Below are 19,793 nucleotides of genomic sequence, written 5' to 3' on the forward strand. Positions count from 1 at the left end.
GAGGCACGTCAAAAACATGAAGCAAATTGATCGCGTGACCTCCGATCATCTTGTGATCTCCAGACTTGGGCAGAAGGGTGTGCCTAAGGATCCAGTTGATCGTAGGCAATCCTGATAGCAGATAATGCACTGAGCCAAACTTGAATGTGTCGAGAGCTTCATTGGGAATTTCCTTGTACATATTGGACATGGAGTTATGGTCCATCTTCTTCTTGGCATAAATGTCCAAGTCATCATCTTGCTCTTCTGGGGCATTTATGATCTGTGCCCACTCAGCCACTGTAGATTGGTACCTTGTACCCTCAGACATCCATGTAATCCTCCCATCTGGATAAAAGTGTGCCGTGGAGTAGAACTGCATGATAAGTTCCTCATTCCACTTTGTGAGCTTCTGCCCAACAAAGTCAGCTACTCCACAAGCATTAAAGCTGTCAAATACTCCTGGGTAGTACTCCTCATTCTCCTTGATATATGTCCAATCAACCCATCGCATATCACAGACAATGGGCTTCTTATCTAGCAGCACCGTCTCATCGAAATCCTGCTGCTCCTTGGTGTGAAACCTGTAGTCCACGGCAGTCCTTCTCCTAGAAGCATATGGGTTTGCTTCTCTCCACTTCCTGAGCCCTGAGTCTCTCCTGAGCTTCATATCCTCAGCCACTGGATGAGCATCGTTGTGGTCTGGGATCTTGGGCTTTAGCTTCCTTAGGACATTTTCCTCTTCTTCTTCAGCAACAGTCTCAGGCACTGGGGCCTTGTTCTTTTCAGCTGCAGAGATGCTCCGTGTATTCCTCTTGGGCTTTGGCTTTGGAAGCAGCTCCCCCTGATTTTATGGCATCTCCCATAAGTTTGGCTGCCTTGGGCGCTGGTGCAGCTGCCTCTTCTTCCTCATCCTCTTCTACCATGATGGAGGCCTTCCCAAGCACTCTAGCCACAATTTTTTTCACTCTTTCTTTCCTCTTCTTGCCCTCAGCTGCAACGGGCTCAATGGGAGCAGGCTTCTCAGTTGAGGCTCTAGCCTTTGACATGGGTTGCCTGCCTACTGGCCTCTTGATTTTCAGGCCTGGCTTTGAGCCTTGAGCTGGCTCAACTCTCTTGGAGGTGGCCTCTTCCTCTGCCACATAGTCCTCATCTTCTGAATCTGAGGTTCTCTTCTTCCTTTGCCTAGTGGCAGCTTTAGGCAGGTTGCTGGGTGTGCTCCTGCTGCCATCATCTGAGGAACTTGAGGGACTAGTGCCCTCACTCATGACCACTTGCTACTCTGACAGATTCTGGCTATCACTCTGGTCTGACATGCTGTAAACTGACTGCTGACCCTGTGAATAGATTATAGAAGAGATAGAGTGGATGAGCATCACAAAATGCAGAGATTTTTGCAAAAAGAATGATCCAAAAACTTAGTTTTAGTTTCCCACTGAAATCATCTCGGATCTACCGATTTTCAAACTCGGTGATACCGAAGCAGTTTTGGAACCTAAACTAGTGAACTCGGTAGGACCGAGTCACAGTTCGGTGGCACCGAGACTGCTAGGGTTTCACAGAGTTCCAAAATCGGTCACACCGATAAGTAATTCTCGGTCAGACCGAGTCTCACTTGTGCAATGGCATAAGCCAAATCGGTGGGACCGAGTTTTTCAACTCGGTGGGTCCGAGATGGTTTCGGCGGAAACCTAAACCTAGAATTTTCGAATCAAACCTAACCTATGAGCGTTTTGACTGGATAGAAGTTTATCAAACGTGGCTAGAAACAGTATGATCATAATGTGCTAGGAATCAGATTGAGGAATATCACAAAGATCAAGTCCATACCCTAGTTCGGCGGGGACTTGCTACGGCGGCAACGGCAGGGCAGAAATCCCGTTGACGGCGATGGAAACTAGCGACTGGAGGCTGCTGGCAGCAAGAAGACGATCCGGAGACCTCAAGGGCAGAGCAGGCTATCACGCAGGCGAAGGGGTTCGGAGAAATTTCCAAATTTTGCCCGTGACTATATATAGCCCGACCCTGTCGGTGTGACCGAGTGGAACAACTCGGTGGCACCGAGATTCATAACTGCGTGCAGTTACTGAAACTCGGTGTGACCGAAAGGTTCAAATTGGTTTCACCGAGATCGAAAACCTAGATCAACTTAATGATCTTGGTAGGACCGAAAGTGGAGTATCGGTCAGACCGAGAATCATAAAGAGGTTTTGGAAGTTTAAGTCTATGACGAATCGGGGACTCCGAGCGCTCCTCACACAGAGTGGTTCGAATCTGACTTGATCAAATTTTGTGATGCAGCATGAATAGAGTTTGAGACGAGAAAAGCATAGATAGCTAGAGGAGGTTCTTAGGCATTCTTGTCCATCCACTTGGCAAAAGAAGATAAAGCCAAACAATCAAAGCAACAAGTGGATGTCCTCGAATGAGTAAAATATGCAACCAGCATGCTCACACAATAAGATGGCAAATGAAATATGTGGCAAGGCATGCACAACCAATTCTAGCATCTATCAAGCAATTTGCGATGACTAGGTCATCTATATATGAGTATATTGACTTAGGAGTCAAGTGAGAACACTTGATCATAGGTCATACTCATCGTTTAAGCTCAAGTGGGGTTACCACTTTTACATAAAGCATTGTTGTGTTCACATCTTTAGAGTTGCTTTAGCTCAAGTCTTAGAGTAAAGCTCCCCCTAGATGTGATATCCCCCCTAAGAGGGATGAACTAACCTTGGGTTTTGTCGATGATGACTTCATGTAGATATTGAAGATGTGGATGCTCAATGTTGATGTAGATCTCTTGGAGCTATCCATTTGAGTGAATTGCACTTTCAATACCTACATGGGTTAGTCCCACAAGGAACAAACAAGGATATCCATAGACATAGAGTGATGCACACAAAAGATGATGTCCATGAAAACTTTTAGGTTACCTTGTCCCTTGTCTTACCAACAAGAGGGTTTGTGACTCCTTGAACTAGTGCAAGATGTGGAAGTTGATTGCACTTGTTCTTGCCAAAATGATAAGAGTGAAGTATGTTGGCGGAGTCACCCTCAAGAACTCTCTAGTTCTTCTTCTTTTGGATCCACATCATCTTGATGGGAATCCTTGGAGTTGTAGTCGTACTTGATGAAGTAGAACTTGAAGTAGTCTTGGGAATCCACTTGACTAAGGTCTTAGGAGCTTCTTCAAATGCATCAATTTCCTCTTGAAGCTTGTCCTTGCCTTTTTGCTCGTAGTCTTGTGGTGGAAGATCATCTTGAGCTTGTGTCCCCTTGAAAGAAGTATACTTCTCTTGTTGAGGGACAAACTTTGTCTTGGGGTATTGATCTTCTTCCCATTCAACTCCATTGGCATTGAACTTTCGTTCAAAACCAACACCTTGATTCTTCCGGTGCATTCCTTGCTTGCGCACAATTTCCTCGAATTGCTTACTCCCGGCAAGGCTTTTGTACACTCCTTTCTCTATAATTCCCTTCAATAAGCTATTTTCTTGCTCAAGTGTAACTTGGCTAAGAGAATCATTAGTGGAATCAAGAGAACTACTAGAAGCAACAATATTGGATTTAGCATGATCATTGTTACTACTAGAGGAAGAATCTTTCTTGTACTAGACTTGACTTGAGGCATGTAAGTGGATAAGAGTAAACGCTTGGCAATGTAAGAAGAACTTTTCTTGCGGAGATCATCATTGATTGCCTTTAAGAACTCATGCTCTTGCTCAAGATTGAGCTTTTCAAAGCGTAGTTTCTCATGAGCTCTTAAAAGTTCTCGATGATCTTCGAAGATAGTGTCATGAGCTAACTTAAGAGTTTTTAGTTCTTTAGTTAGAGCCTCAATCTTCTCCTTATCATTGTCATTCGTTTTATCTTGATTAGCATGATTAATTGGTCTTTCATCATAGTATTCATCACTAGAGTTGTCACCAAGCAAATCATCACCTAACAAGTCATCTTCATCACTATTGAAATCAACATACTCGGGGTGTGTTACCTTAGGACCTTTGGCCATGAAGCATCTTCCAATTCCTTCATTTGGTGAGTCAAATATGTCGTAGGAGTTGGTTGACACAAGTGCTAGACCGGCAACACCTTCATCTTGAGTATCTTCGGAGTCGGAGTGATAACTTCTCTCGGAGTGGCTGTCGGAGTCGGAGCCGGATACCCATTCACCAACATGAGCTTGATGTCTTCGTCTTGTGTAGCTCCTTGATGATTTTTCCTTCCTTTCCGAATCCTTGCTTCTCCGTGAGTATCTTCGTTCATAACGATCATCTCTACTCCTTCTCTCTCTTGGTGGTGATCCTTTGCTTCTTCTTTTTGGAGAATCTTCTCTTCTCTTGTAGGGAGCCGTACACTCATTGGAATAGTGTCCGGGTCTTCCACAATTGTAACAGTTTCGCTCTCGACTAGAAGATCTTTTGTCATTGTAGGACCTTGACTTGGAGCTTCTATCTTTGCTTCTACTCTTGTAGAACTTGTTGAAGTTCTTCACCATTAAGCTCAATTCTTCATTGAAGTCTTGTTTTTCACTTGATGATGTAGGGGCTTCACATGAGGCTTTATAGGCACCACTTGATTTGTTGTGAAGTTCCTCTTTATCCTTAAGTGACATCTCATGAGCAACAATTCTTCCAATCACCTCCGTTGGCTTGAGATCTTTGTAATTGGGCATCATTTGGATCAATGTGCACACGGTATCATATTTTCCATCCAAGGCTCTTAGGATCTTCTTGATGATGAATCTATCGGTCATCTCTTCACTTCCTAAGCCGGCAATCTCATTTGTGATGAGAGCAAGCCTAGAGTACATTTCAGCGACACCTTCACCATCCTTCATCTTGAACTTGTCAAGTTGGCTTTGAAGCACATCCAACTTGGATTCCTTGACGGAGTCGGTACCTTCGTGCATATCAATCAAAGTGTCCCAAATTTCCTTTGCATTCTCAAGGCGGCTGATTTTGTTGAATTCTTCGGGGCACAATCCGTTGAAGAGAATATCACAAGCTTGAGCATTGTATTGCAACATCTTCAACTCATCCGCGGTAGCTTCACGGTTTGGTTCTCTCCCATCAAAGAAGTCACCTTGCAAACCAACACACACAATAGCCCAAACGGCGGGGTTATGTCCAAGAATATGCATTTTCATTTTATGCTTCCAACTAGCAAAATTAGTACCATCAAAGTAAGGACCTCTACGGTGATAATTTCCCTCGCTAGACGCCATACTCTCCTAGGTTGTGAAACCAAGGCTATGACCACCAAAGCTATGGAGATCAAGCAAATGGAGACCAAAGCTCTGATACCACTTGTAGGATCGAAAGTATGTCTAGAGGGGGGTGATTAGACTACTTGACCAAATAAAAACTTAACCTTTTCCCAATTTTAGTCCTTGGCAGATTTTAGCTATTTTAGGACAAGTCAAGCAATCATCACACAATTCAAGCAAGCATGCAAAGAGTATATAGGCGGCAGAAAGTAAAGCATGCAACTTGCAAGGAAGTAAAGGGAAGGGTTTGGAGATTTCGAACGCAATTGGAGACACGGATGTTTTTCCCGTGGTTCGGATAGGTGGTGCTATCCTACATCCACGTTGATGGAGACTTCAACCCACGAAGGGTAACGGTTGCACGAGTCCACATAGGGCTCCACCCAAGGGCAATGGTTGCGCGAGTCCACACAAGGCTCCACCCACGAAGGGTCCACGAAGAAGCAACCACCAACAAAGGGTCCACAAAGAAGCAACCTTGTCTATCCCACCATGGCCATCGCCCACGAAGGACTTGCCTCACTAGCGGTAGATCTTCACGAAGTAGGCGATCTCCTTGCCCTTACAAACTCCTTGGTTCAACTCCACAATCTTGTCGGAGGCTCCCAAGTGACACCTAGACAATCTAGGAGACACCACTCTCCAAGAAGTAACAAATGGTGTGTAGGTAATGAACTCCTTGCTCTTGTGCTTCAAATGATAGTCTCCCCAACACTCAACTCTCTCTCATAGGATTTGGATTTGGTGGAAAGAAGATTTGAGTGGAAAGCAACTTGGGAAGGCTAGAGATCAAGATTCATATGGTAGGAATGGAATGTCTTGGTCTCAACACATGAGTAGGTGGTTCTCTCTCAGAACATATGAGTTGGAATGATGTGTGTGTTCTGATGGCTCTCTCACTTAATGAGAAGGAGGTGGAGGGGTATATATAGCCTCCACACAAAATCCAACCGTTACACAGTTTTCCAATCTCGGTGGGACCGAATAAATAAACTCGGTCTGACCGAAGTAGTAAACCAAGTGACTGTTAGGAATTTCGGTGGGACTGACATGCAACTCGGTAGGACCGATTCGGTTAGGGTTTGGGCATAACGTAATCTCGGTGAGACCGATTACACAAACTCGGTGAGACCGAATTTGGTAACTAGCTAACCAGAGAGTTGGTCAGGTAAACTCGGTGGGACCGATTTGCTCTTTCGGTGGGACCGAGTGGAACTCGGTGAGACCGAAAAGTTACAAAGGGGAAACACTGAGTTTACATTGCAATCTCGGTGGGACCGATTCGCTCTTTCGGTGAGACCAAAAAGATACGAAAGGGAAACAGAGAGTTTGCAACCCCATCTCGGTGAGACCGAGATCCCTATCGGTAGGACCGAATTGCTAGGGTTTGGCAGTGGCTAATGACAAGTGAAACTCGGTGGCGCCGGATAGGAAGAATCGGTAGGACCGAGTTTGGCTTAGAGTTTAGGTCATATGTGGATATGGGAAAGTAGTTGAGGGTTTTGGAGCATATCACTAAGCACATGAAGCAAGAGGCTCATTAAGCAACACCTCATCCCTCCTTAATAGTATTGGCTTTTCCTATGGACTCAATGTGATCTTGGATCACTAAAATATAAAATGAAGAGTCTTGAGCTTGAGCCAATCCATTGTCCTTAGCATTTTGAGGGTTCCACTTTCACATCCATGCCATGCCAATCATTGAGCTTTCCTGAAATAATTATCTTGGAATAGTATTAGCTCAATGAGCTATATGTTGTTATGAATTACCAAAACCACCTAGGGATAGTTGCACTTTCATAGGGGAAGGGAGAAGGGGGGCCAGCCCCTCTAGATGAGATCTAGAGGGGGGCGGCGGCCAAGGGGAGGGGGCTTGCACCCCAAGCAAGGGGGGCGCCCCCCTCAGGGTTTCCCCCAACCCTAGGCGCATGGGCCCTAGGGGGAGTGGCGCCCCAGCCCACTTTGGGCTGGATCCCTTCCTCATACAGCCCATAAGGCCCTCCGGGAGAGGTGGCCCCTCCCGGTGGACCCCCGGAATCCCTCCGGTGGCCCCGGTACAATACCGATATGCCCCCAAACCTTTCCGGTGACCGTATGACAACTTCCCATATATAAATCTTTACCTCCGGACTATTTCGGAACTCCTCGTGACGTCCGGGATCTCATCCAGGACTCCGAACAAAATTCGGTAATCACATATAAGTCTCCCTAATAACCCTAGCATCACCGAACCTTAATTGTGTAGACCCTACGGGTTCGGGAGACATGTAGACATGACCGAGATGGCTCTCCGGTCAATAACCAACAGCGGGATCTGGATACCCATGTTGGCTCCCACATGCTCCTCAATGATCTCATCAGATGAACCATGACGTCGAGGATTCAAGCAACCCCGTATACAATTCCCTTTGTCAATCGGTACGTTACTTGCCCGAGATTCGATCGTCGGTATCCCAATACCTCGTTCAATCTCGTTACCGTCAAGTCACTTTACTCGTACCGTAATGCATGATCCCGTGACCAGACACTTGGTCACTTTGAGCTCATTATGATGATGCATTACCGAGTGGGCCCAGAGATACCTCTCAGTCATACGGAGTGACAAATCCCAGTCTTGATCTGTGTCAACCCAACAGACACTTTCGGAGATACCCGTAGTATACCTTTATAGCCACCCAGTTATGTTGTGACGTTTGGTACACCCAAAGAACTCCTACGGTATCCGGGAGTTACACGATCTCATGGTCTAAGGAAAAGATACTTGACATTGGAAAAACTCTAGCAAACGAACTATACGATCTTGTGCTATGTTTAGGATTGGGTCTTGTCCATCACATCATTCTCCTAATGATGTGATCTCGTTATCAATGACATCCAATGTCCATAGTCAGGAAACCATGACTATCTATTGATCAATGAGCTAGTCAACTAGAGGCTTACTAGGGACATGTTGGTGTCTATGTATTCACACATGTATTATGATTTCCGGATAACACAATTATAGCATGAATAAAAGACAATTATCATGAACAAGGAAATATAATAATAATCCTTTTATTATTGCCTCTAGGGCATATTTCCAACAGTCTCCCACTTGCACTAGAGTCAATAATCTAGTTACATTGTGATGAATCGAACACCCATGGAATTTTGGTGTTGATCATGTTTTGCTCTAGGGAGAGGTTTAGTCAACGGATCTGCTACATTCAGGTCCGTATGTACTTTACAAATATCTATGTCTCCATCTTGAACATTTTCACGAATGGAGTTGACGCGACGCTTGATGTGCCTGGTCTTCTTGTGAAACCTGGGCTCCTTGGCAAGTGCAATAGCTCCAGTGTTGTCACAGAAGAGTTTGATTGGCCCCGACGCATTGGGTATGACTCCTAGGTCGGTGATGAACTCCTTCACCCAAATTGCTTCATGTGCTGCCTCCGAGGCTGCCATGTACTCCGCTTCACATGTAGATCCCGCCACGATGCTACGACCTCACGAAGAGAACTACGCTACTCATGACCTTGAGCTAGCAGCAGTGGTTCATGCCCTGAAGACTTGGCGACATTACCTCTTGGGGAAGCGATGTGAGGTATACACGGATCACAAAAGTCTGAAGTATATTTTCACTCAGAGGGAATTGAACATGAGGCAGAGAAGATGGCTAGAGTTGATAAAGGATTATGACCTCAGTGTTCAATACCACCCTGGAAAGGCTAATGTGGTAGCAGACGCGTTGAGCAGGAAGGCTTGCTCCTTGAATGCTATGCTAAAGCACAAGCTACCCGCCTTGTATGAAGAACTTGAAAGCTTCGGGTTGGGACTGGTTGCACCAGGATTCTTGGCCAGCCTCGAAGTTAAGCCTACCTTGATGGATGATATCAAGAAAGCTCAGAAGGGGCATGAGAGTATTGAAGGCATCAAGAGGAAGATCAAGGCAGGCAAAGCCTCAGGATTCTCAGAAGATGAGGAAGGAATTGTGTGGTTTGGGAATCGCATCTGCGTGCCCAACAAGGTTGAGCTCAAGAACCTGATCTTGCAAGAAGCTCATGACAGCCCATATTCCATCCACCCTGGAGGCACCAAGATGTATCAAGACCTGAAGGAAAGATTTTGGTGGCACGGGATGAAAAGGGAGATTGCCACCTATGTTGCAAAATGCGACGTATGCCAGAGAGTCAAAGCTGAGCATCAGCGACCCGCTGGATTGTTGCAACCCCTTAAGGTGCCTGAATGGAAGTGGGACAGAGTCGGGATGGACTTCATCACCGGTTTACCCAGGTCAAGCAAGGGACATGACTCAATATGGGTCATCGTTGACCATTTGACCAAGGTGGCCCACTTCATTCCTGTCAAGACGACCTACAAGGGGAACCAGTTAGCCAGTCTCTACATCAACCGAATCGTGAGCCTTCATGGTGTTCCCAAGGAGATTGTGTCAGATCGAGGAACCCAGTTCACCTCAAGGTTTTGGAAGAAATTCCAGGAGGCTATGGGGACCAAGTTGTCCTTCAGCACTGCTTTCCACCCACAGACCGGAGGTTAGACCGAGCGAGTGAATCAAATACTCGAAGACATGCTCCGAGCCTGTGTCTTAGCTTATGGAGCTAAGTGGGAAGATTGCCTCCCTTTCGCCGAGTTCTCTTACAACAACAGTTATCAGGCCAGCCTTCAGATGGCACCATTTGAAGTGTTATACGGGCGGAAGTGCCGTACACCTCTCAACTGGTCGGAGACCGGAGAAGGACTCGTCTTTGGGCCTGATATCCTTCGTGAAGCAGAAGAGCAAGTCCAGCTTGTCAGAGAGCGTCTGAAGTCTGCCAAGTCAAGGCAGAAGAGCTATGCGGACTCACGTCGCAGAGACATAAACTTCCGAGTTGGAGACCATGTCTATCTCCGGGTCACCCCTCTCAAGGGAGCCCAGCGCTTTCATGTCAGGGGAAAGCTTGCTCCGAGATACATTGGGCCCTTCAAGATCACTGAGCGACGAGGGGAGGTGGCTTACCAGTTGGAACTTCCACCTAAACTTTCTGATGTGCACAACGTGTTCCACGTGTCACAACTCCGGAAGTGTCTCCAAGTTCCAGACAAGCCCGACCTCTACAAGGACGTCAATCATCAAGCCATTGATCTTCAACCTGATTTGACTTATCGTGAGCGGCCCATCTGCATTCTGGATGAGGCTGAACGACGCACTCGAAGCCGCACCATCAAGTACTTCAAGGTCCAATGGAGCAACCACACTGAAGCAGAAGCAACTTGGGAGCGTGAAGACTACCTTAGATCCGAATTTCCGTATCTCTTTTAAGCCTAGTTTAGGAATCTCGGGGACGAGATTCTTGTAAGGGGGGTAGGTCTGTCACACCGTGCATTTTGTAACATTTCATTTTCATTATTAAAGCATGAAAATTTGGACCAACAAAAACTTTTTGCATTTTTTTTGGCTTTTATTTGGAGTTGGTTTTCTCTCTGTGTTTCTTTCAAGTGCTTCTTGAAGTCAACTACTCTGCCCTCTATATTCCACCTCCTTACCCCAAGCTCCTGACCAATGACCATGCCATGTGAATAGTGCTATATGGAGTTTTCTTACAAAAATAATTTGGCCAGAAAGTATTTTCTAAAATTAGTTTTCCAAAAACCCCTGAATTGAGGTTTGCACTACAAGTACTTGATTAAGGGCAGTAAAAATCTTTCCAAAAATATATTAGACTCCTATTAGATATAGGATGCCCAGGAACCACAAAAATATAATTTTAAAAGTTACTGTTCTATTTTATTTAAAGGCTTTTTCTTAAGGCCAGAAATGGTCTTTAATAGGAAAAAATTACTTTACTGTTTCAAAAATATTTGACAAAATTTAGGGAAACTCATAGGACATATATTGTCCATATATAAGAGTTTCAACACCTGGTCATGCTCAAAATATTGGTCAAATCCCTCTAAAACCCTTTCTGGATATTTCAAGCTTTTGAAATATTTACAAAGGAAATATTCTCCAGAAATTCCAGGAAAATTCCATCATGTCACATATGACATATTAGATGATCTTGCCAAGTCTCATGACTTGGAGAACAAGATAACACCATCAAAACCCCTCAAAACTATCTTTGTCCATTCTGAAGTTTGATCAACTTTACATTGCCAAGTATGTCCAAATGTGCTCAAACTTGGTGGACATGCTTCATTGGTCTAATGATGCATCTGGACCAAATGGCACAGGTTGGAGAATAGGAAGTCTTGGTCAAAGTGCCTCAAAACCCTCTCTGACCAGAATCAAGTTTGAACTACTTTGCACTACCAACTTTTTCTCCAGGACCCCAACTTTGGTGAGCCTGATCATGTGACCAAATAAGGCTACCACACCAAGTGGCACATCAAGGAGAAATGATTTACTCCACTGGATCTACACAAATCCATTTCTGCCCATTTCTAGGGTTTGCAAAAGTTGCATTGGCAACTTTGTCCAAATAAGCTCAAAATGGGTGGAAGGCCCTAAATATATGTGACATTTCACCCCTTGGAGTATCTTGGCCAGTGGGAGTCATTAGCTTACCCAAAACTCCATCAAACACCTTCTGGCAAAATACTAAAAAGCCTATTTTTGCCACTTTCACTAATCTCCTTGAGTTCATCTTTTTGCCACAACCCCTCCTCACTCCCCTCTGTCACTTAGACACTTTTCCACCCGAGGAAGCAATGTGGAGGAAGGAGGGAATCACGTTTGTCCTCTCTGGACAACAACTTCCCTTCTCTCTCCCAGCCTCTCTCTCTCCCCTCTGCACCCCAGAGCATCCCAGGCTCTTTCCAGGTTTTGCCCCCTTCCACTGTAGCCTCCAGACAGAAAAGGACGCGCGCGCGACGCGGAAAACCCGCGGATGCCGGCCAAAGTCGCGCTCTGGAGCGCCTGCCAGAGCGCCGACCGTTGACACCGCGCCTCCCGACCGCCTCGTGCCTTCCCATCGCGCCAGTTGATGTGTCTTGACGTCTGCGACACGCCGCCGTGCCGTCCCCATTGTCTCTCCCTCTCTCTCCCCTCCTGCAGCGCGTGCCCGACGCCGTCCGGCTCGGCCAATGGCCGGCCTCACACGCGCGGGCGCCAGAACACTCCCCCGCTCTCTCTCCTCCTCCCTGGCGCCCTACTCCATCCCCACGAGCGCCGTGGACAGCTCCAACCTCTCTCCAACGGCTTCCAGAGCCGATCCCGCGGGCGCCCGTAGGCCACGCCCACGGTGAACCGCGGCCAGCCTATATAAGGCGCTCCCGAGCCCTCCTCTTCCTCCCTGTCGCCCCTCCACACACCCAATCCACCCCCGGAACCACCCACTTCTCTCCAGAGCCGCCCGAGCTCGAGATCGAGCTCGAGCTCCGCCGCTTCGGGTCGCCGTCGATCTGCGGGTACAGGCCTCCTCCGCTCCTTTTCTCTCTCGAACTGGACTCCCCTCGCCTCACTGATGCTTTCCCCTCTCTTTCCCCCTCGTTTTGCAGCCGGAAACGGCCGGAACCACCGGCGCCCGAAGCACCTCCGCCGCGGGACCTCGTCGCCGGCGAAGCAGGCCACCCCGGCGACCGTCTCCACCACCACCAGAACCGCGACTCGCTCCTGAGTCCAACGGTAGCCTCCGCGCCCCTTCCCGTGCCCTGTATCGCCGCCGGCGAGCTCGCCGTCGCCTCTGGCCGGAGGTAGACGACGGCCGCCGTGGGGCCGGCCCGTCAGCCACACGCCCTGACGGGTGGGATCCACCCGTCAGGTTTAAAACGTGCGCGCACGCGCGCACCGATCCGCCGTCGGCTGAAGGCGTATTCAGCCTTTACGCCTTCGATGTGGCGGCCGCGTGGGCTGGGTTCCCCCCCCCCCCCCGTGGGCCTGCTGCTGCTGTGGCCTCTCTGGCCCAGTGGCACAGCGCCGTTTCTCTTTTTCCTTTTCTATATTATTTCCAAAAATTCCACAGGACAGAATATTAATCCAAATGCATTGATTCCAATTTCTAAATTCCTAGAATATTGCAACCTATTTAATGGTGCAACTTTCATTCAAATCCAACCACCTTTTATTCTCTGTAAATATTTAAATGTGGTTTTTAGCATTTAAATAGGCCTTTGAAAATCCATAACTCCTATTTTGCTGCTCCAAAACCAAAACCAAAAGTTGTCCCCTTCCTAGCTTTCCTCTTAGTATTTTACAAAAATAAGTTGACATTTTTGTGAGCACTTTGACTTTTCTGTTTTTATTATTGTCTTATTTTTCCCGTTGTTTTCTTGCGACGTTAGATCCCGTGTTTGACGAGGTAGCTGAGGAAGAAGGAGGAGCAGAGCCTGAAGACTTTGAAGATCAAGCCAACCAAGGCAAGCAGCCCTTTGACCATGACTATGATACCCCTTTTATATGCATGTCATTTTTAGCTCTTTATTATCGATGCATCGGAATCATGATGAGATGGTGAACCACGTGGGTTGGTTACCACGATTACTTCCTCGTTGATACTTGCAGTGTGCCTGGCCCTACCTTCTTATGAGGGTTATGCCGGTGGGAGTAGATAGGATGCAAATGTAGATGCTACGCAAATGGGGTGGGTTTGTGCATGGTGAAGGAGGCAATGTGATTTCAAAAGTCTTTTCGAAAACCCCGTCGGGTGCCACCTATGCCCGAGGGAGATGATGAGATGGGTGACCACTTGATGACGAAGTGGTGTGCCAAGGAAGGTGTGTGTTGTTTTCAAAACGGATTGGTCGGAGTTGCGACCGTTATTCCAACCTTACATGCGCGACCACTCTACCCTTATATGGGAAAGGGCATTATTGAGTACCTAGACCGATACTAGCTTGGAGCCCGCATTACTAGTGACGGGGGAGAGTTGGTGCTCTCTCTTGGGACGGGGTCGTGCCAGGTAGGGCGGCCATGACTGTTTTCACAGGGCACCGGACACACCGTTGGTACCCCGTGCTTGTGGTATGTGATGAAAATGGGAGTGAGGCTCCACAACTTTATGATGTGAAATGTTCGGCACGGGGGTTACTACCAATCGAGTGGACTCCATGTTAGTGTCGTCTAGGGAAAGGTAGTGATCGGGTGCTTACCCCGGGTACTTGAGGTACCGCGGGTCGTGGATGACACGGAAGTTCCCCGGATCTAGTGGGTAAAGTGTGCAACCTCTGCAGAGTGTAAAACTATTCGAATAGCCGTGTCCACGGTCAAGGACAGTTGGGTAACCGCTCTTGGGCTACGTCCACTTGTTTTCAAACCCGGTGTGTGTGTGAGATGATGGTGTTGTCTTGGATCAAGTCAGAGGACTTGACACGATTGAGATGGGTTGGTGCCCTCTCTGTTTATGATAAATGGGTTGGTGCCCCTTTCTATTTATGTTGATATCTGTGACCAGATTTTATGGTTACTTGAATTCTCTTGATGCATGCTTTATAGGATGTTGAACATGTCCTGCACTCAAAACTAGCTTTATGCAAAACTTTACCTATGTCATGCATTACTGTACCTTGAACCAAATCATGGGTTGCTTGCGAGTACATTCAAAGTACTCATTGGCTTGCCACTGGTTATTTAATTGACCAGGCATGGGAGAACCGGAGTTCGAAGAAGAGTTCTTTGGAGACGATCATGCGAACTAGGACGTTCCCAGTCAGATTGCCTGTAGGGTTAAGGCAGATGGCATGGGTTCTACTTATCGACGACGATTTCCGCTGCTATGTTTCATTTGATGTTCAGCCCTTAAGGCTTTATCGATGTAAGACTTGACCATGTTGGTCACTATTTGTGTAAGACGGTATGTATGGATGTAAGACTCTTGTTATTCAGCTTCTGTGTGTTCAGTGAGCATTGATCTCTGGGATCACTGTACACGTGCATTCGGTGATCACGACTTGCGAGTCGGGGTCCCCACAGGGGAACTATAAAGGCCTCGTGTGTGTTGCAGCCCAACACCCCTCCAAAGTGGCCCAATAACCCATCCAAAACCCCTCCATCCTCTCGACCGTTCGATCACGATCGCGTGGCCGAAAACCGCACCTCATTTTGACTCTCCTAGCTCCCTCTACCTATAAATTTCTCCTCCTCGTCCAAAATCCGAGTCCCGAAACCCTAATTTCCTCCCCCGCCGCTGCCGGACACGTCCAGGCGGAGCTGGACACGTCCACCACCGCCGCCCGGCCAACCAAGGGCTCACATGTGGCAAGCCCAGGCCGCGTCACCCACCACCGCCGCGCCGGCCCACCGAGGCCCGCAGCCGGCCCCCGCGGGCCCAACCGCCGTCGCCCGCGCTCGCGTGCTCCGCCGCCCCGCGCCGGAGCGCTTCGCCGCCCCGCTCACCGGCCACCGCCATCGCTCTGCCACTGCTCCGCCGCCGCTCTGCAACCTCGCCGTCCGCGCACCTCGTTGCGCCGCCCTGCGCGCCCGTCGCCTGGCGCCCGCTCCACTGCATCTCTGGCCAGATCCGGCCGCGGGAGGGCCGGATCCGACGAGCTCAAGCTACGGCCACCGCCTCTTCTTCCTCTCCGGTGGGAAATCCGGCGACCTCACCGACGAACCTCGTTCCGCGCGCGCCAGATCTGGATCGAGAAAACCCAAGGGTTGACTTCGAAATTCTACTAAGTCATTTTTCTGCTATGTTTTCATGCATTTTTCATCATGCCATAACTTTGTGACCGTAGCTCCGTTTCATGCGTGTGACATATCAGAATGTTCATCATGGTGTGCTCTTCATTTTGTTCCATTGTGCCATGCTTGTTTGAGTCCATCTTGATGCCCAAATTGTTGATGCAAGAGTGCTATAAAATGTTAGGTGCTGATTCTTATCAGATTATGAGCATTTATCATTTTTTCTACATTTATTGTGTGCTGCATATGGGCATGAGCCCTACATGTGTTTTGGGATATTCCATGCCATATTTACAAAGTCATTTCCCTGCTGTTATTTTTGTGCCATGTATTCATGTTGCTACAGAGAGATCCATGCCTCTTTTGAGTATGTTCAGTAAGGATAATTTGGACATATGGTTGTTCTCTATCCATCCATGCCCCTATTTGCATTTATGGAGTGCCCTAGCATGACTCAATCTTGCTCTACTTTTGCTATAAAATGTTCCTGGCAGATTGTTTACGTGTTAATCAATTTTGCCAAGGTTGTTGTAGTTGATACATGCATGCTATGAGTGTGTTCTTGCTTTGTTTAGCTTCATGAACATGTCTTCTTGCTGGTAGTATGCTTAGCTTGTCATGCAATGCCTTGTGATGAGTGAAGCGAGCTCGCAAACATGCCTTCATAATTCTGTTGATGCCATGTCCAGTTTTTCTGCTAAGTCTGAATCTGTTAATGAAACTTGCTATGTTTACATGGGTGCCATCATATTTTATGTGCCCTTTTGACTTATGGTCAGTAGGGGACTTTTGTTATATGTTTTGAGTAGATCCATGCCATGCCTTTGTTTGCTATGTTCTATTCCTATAGCATGTTGTTATCTTGCTCTAAACTTTGCTTCTTGATGTTTAATTCCTGGCATGTTAGTATTTTCACTAAGTCTGTGAAGCTGATATCTTTTGCACTTTTGCCATGCTTGTTTGAACCTGCTCTTATGCGATTTAGCCGTAGCTCAGTGTTCATCTTTTGTCAAGCATCTTGAGTAGATCACTGTCATGTGCTTTGTTGCTATGTTGGAATGCAGTAGCTTAGTTTCTTGTTGCATTCTAGATGGCATCGTGTTGTTAATCGCAGAATTGTGCCATTATTGTTTTGCTTGCCATTTGCAAACCGTGCATCCGATTCCGGTGATCTTTATATCGATTTCGACTGAAATCATCTCATCTTTCCAGCGGCGCACTTGGTTTGCCAAGTTGAGGCCTGGTTCAATCTTTTCCTTCCGGAGCACGCATATGCATTGCATATCACATCCCGCATGTCATGCCATGTTTTTGCATCATGTTGCTTGCGCATTGCACCGTGATTGATTGTTGGTCCTTTGCTTGTGTTCTTGACTTGGGTAGAGCTGGGATATGAGTATGTGATCGAGGAACCCGTTGAGTACGCTTACGAGGATCAAGCTTACGTCAACTCGGAGAACTTTGTAGGCAAGATGACCATACCCTCGAAATCACTTCTATCTTTGCTTGCTAGTTGCTCGCTCTATTGCTATGCCGCGATACCTACCACTTGCTTTATCATGCCTCCCATATTGCCATGTCAAGCCTCTAACCCACCTTTCCTAGCAAACCGTTGTTTGGCTATGTTACCGCTTTGCTCAGCCCCTCTTATAGCATTGCTAGTTGCAGGTGAAGATGGAGTTTGTTCCTTGTTGGAACATGATTATTGTTGGGATATCATTATTATATCTTTGTTTACTTTAATGCACCTATATACTTGGTAAAGGGTGGAAGGCTCGGCCTTATGCCTGGTGTTTTGTTCCACTCTTGCCACCCTAGTTTCCGTCATACCGGTGTTATGTTCCTTGATTTTTGCGTTCCTTACGCGGTTGGGTTATAATGGGAACCCCTTGACAGTTCTCCTTGAATAAAACTCCTCCAGCAAGGCCCAACCTTGGTTTTACCATTTTCCACCTAAGCCTTTTTCCCTTGGGTTTCGCGGACTCAATGGTCATCTTTATTTTAACCCCCCCCCCCCCCGGGCCAGTGCTTCTCTAAGTGTTGGTCCAAACTGGGCGATGTCCAGCGCCCCCTGGGCAACCAGGGTCTATGCCAACCCGATGTCTTGCCCATCCGGTGTGCCCATGAGAACGAGATATGTACAGCTCCTATCGGGATTTGTCGGCACATTCGGGTGGCTGTGCTGGTCTTGTTTTACCATTGTCGAAATGTCTTGTAACTGGGATTCCGAGTCTGATCGGGTCTTCCTAGGAGAAGGAATATCCTTCATTGACCGTGAGAGCTTGTGATGGGCTAAGTTGGGACACCCCTATAGGGTTTTGAACTTTCGAAAGTCGTGCCCACGGTTATGGGGCAGATGGGAATTTGTTAATATCCGATTGTAGAAAACCTGACACTAAACTTAATTAAAATGAATCAACCGCGTGTGTAGCCGTGATGGTCTCTTTTCGGCGGAGTTCGGGAAGAGAACATGGTCTCGTGTTATGCTTGTACGTAAATAGTTTCAGGATCACTTCTTGATCTTTATAGCTTCTCGACCGTGCTTTGCTTCTCTTCTCGCTCTCTTTTGCGTAAGTTAGCCACCATATATGCTAGTGCTTGCTGCAGCTCCACCTCAATACCCCTTTTCCTACCCATAAGCTTAAATAGTCTTGATCGCGAGGGTGTGAGATTACTGAGTCCCCTTGACTCACAGATTACTTCCAAAACCAGATGCAGGTGCCGATGATGCCAGTGCAGGGGACGCGACTGAACTCAAGTGGGAGTTCGACGAGGATTCGGGACGCTATTATGTTTCCTTTCCAGACGATCAGTGGAGGAGCCCAGTTGGGGCGATCGGGGATCTAGCATTTGAGGTTGTCTTTCTTTATTTGGTTCCGTAGTCAGACCTTGGTTGTATTTTGGATGATGTAATGCTATATTTATGTATTGTGTGAAGTGGCGATTATAAGCCAACTCTTTATCCCTCTCTAATTCAGTACATGGGATGTGTAAAGATTACCCCTCTTGCGACATGCCTACTATGCGGTTATGCCTCTAAGTCGTGCTCCGACACGTGGGAGATATAGCCGCATCATGGGTGTTACACTTGATTTGAATAAGTTGACACCTATTGAAATATCTTTGCAAATGGCTGACAAATCAACTATTATACCTGTCGGTATTTGTGAGGATGTGCCTGTTGTGGTTGCAAACGTTACTATTTTAACAGACTTTGTTATTCTTGATATTCCCGAGGACGATAGTATGTCTATTATTCTTGGAAGACCCTTTTTGAATACTGCAGGGGCTGTTATTGATTGCACCAAAGGCAATGTCACTTTTTATGTTAATGGCAATGAGCATACGGTACACTTTCCGAGGAAACAACCTCAAGTTCATAGTATAAACTCTACTGGAAAAATTCCATCGATTATTTTTTGAGGTTTTGAATTTCCTCTTCCTAGTGTCAAGAAGAAATATGATATTCTTATTGTTGGGGATGTGCATATCCCCGTTGAGGTAACCTAGTGTTATTCGAAAATTCTCCGGTTCCATGTTATTCTGAATGAGTTTGTTAACAAGACCTGATCAACTTTATTAGTGGATTCCTTTTGGTGAGCATGAGATGGATGAATTTAGAAAACACAACTCTTTGTACCCTCTTTTTACTTTCTGTTATTTATATTAAATAAAGCAAAAATTGTAATTTCCGTCTGTTTTCTGAATTATCCATGCAATAAAAAATACCCCAAAATAAAAGTTCACCAAATGCCCTGAAATTTAAATATGATTTTTTTCAGAAATATTTGAGAATATTTGGCACTGAGAACATAGCAGGGGGAGCAAGCACCTGGCCACGAGGGTCCAGGGCGCGCCCCCCTGCCTCATGGGCCCATGGTGGCTCCACTCCACTTATTCCAGCTACCACACAGTCCTTCTTCCTCCCACAAACATCAC

This window comes from Triticum aestivum, chromosome 2A (genome assembly GCF_018294505.1).
Source record: "Triticum aestivum cultivar Chinese Spring chromosome 2A, IWGSC CS RefSeq v2.1, whole genome shotgun sequence".
NCBI classification, from domain to species: Eukaryota; Viridiplantae; Streptophyta; class Magnoliopsida; order Poales; family Poaceae; genus Triticum; species Triticum aestivum.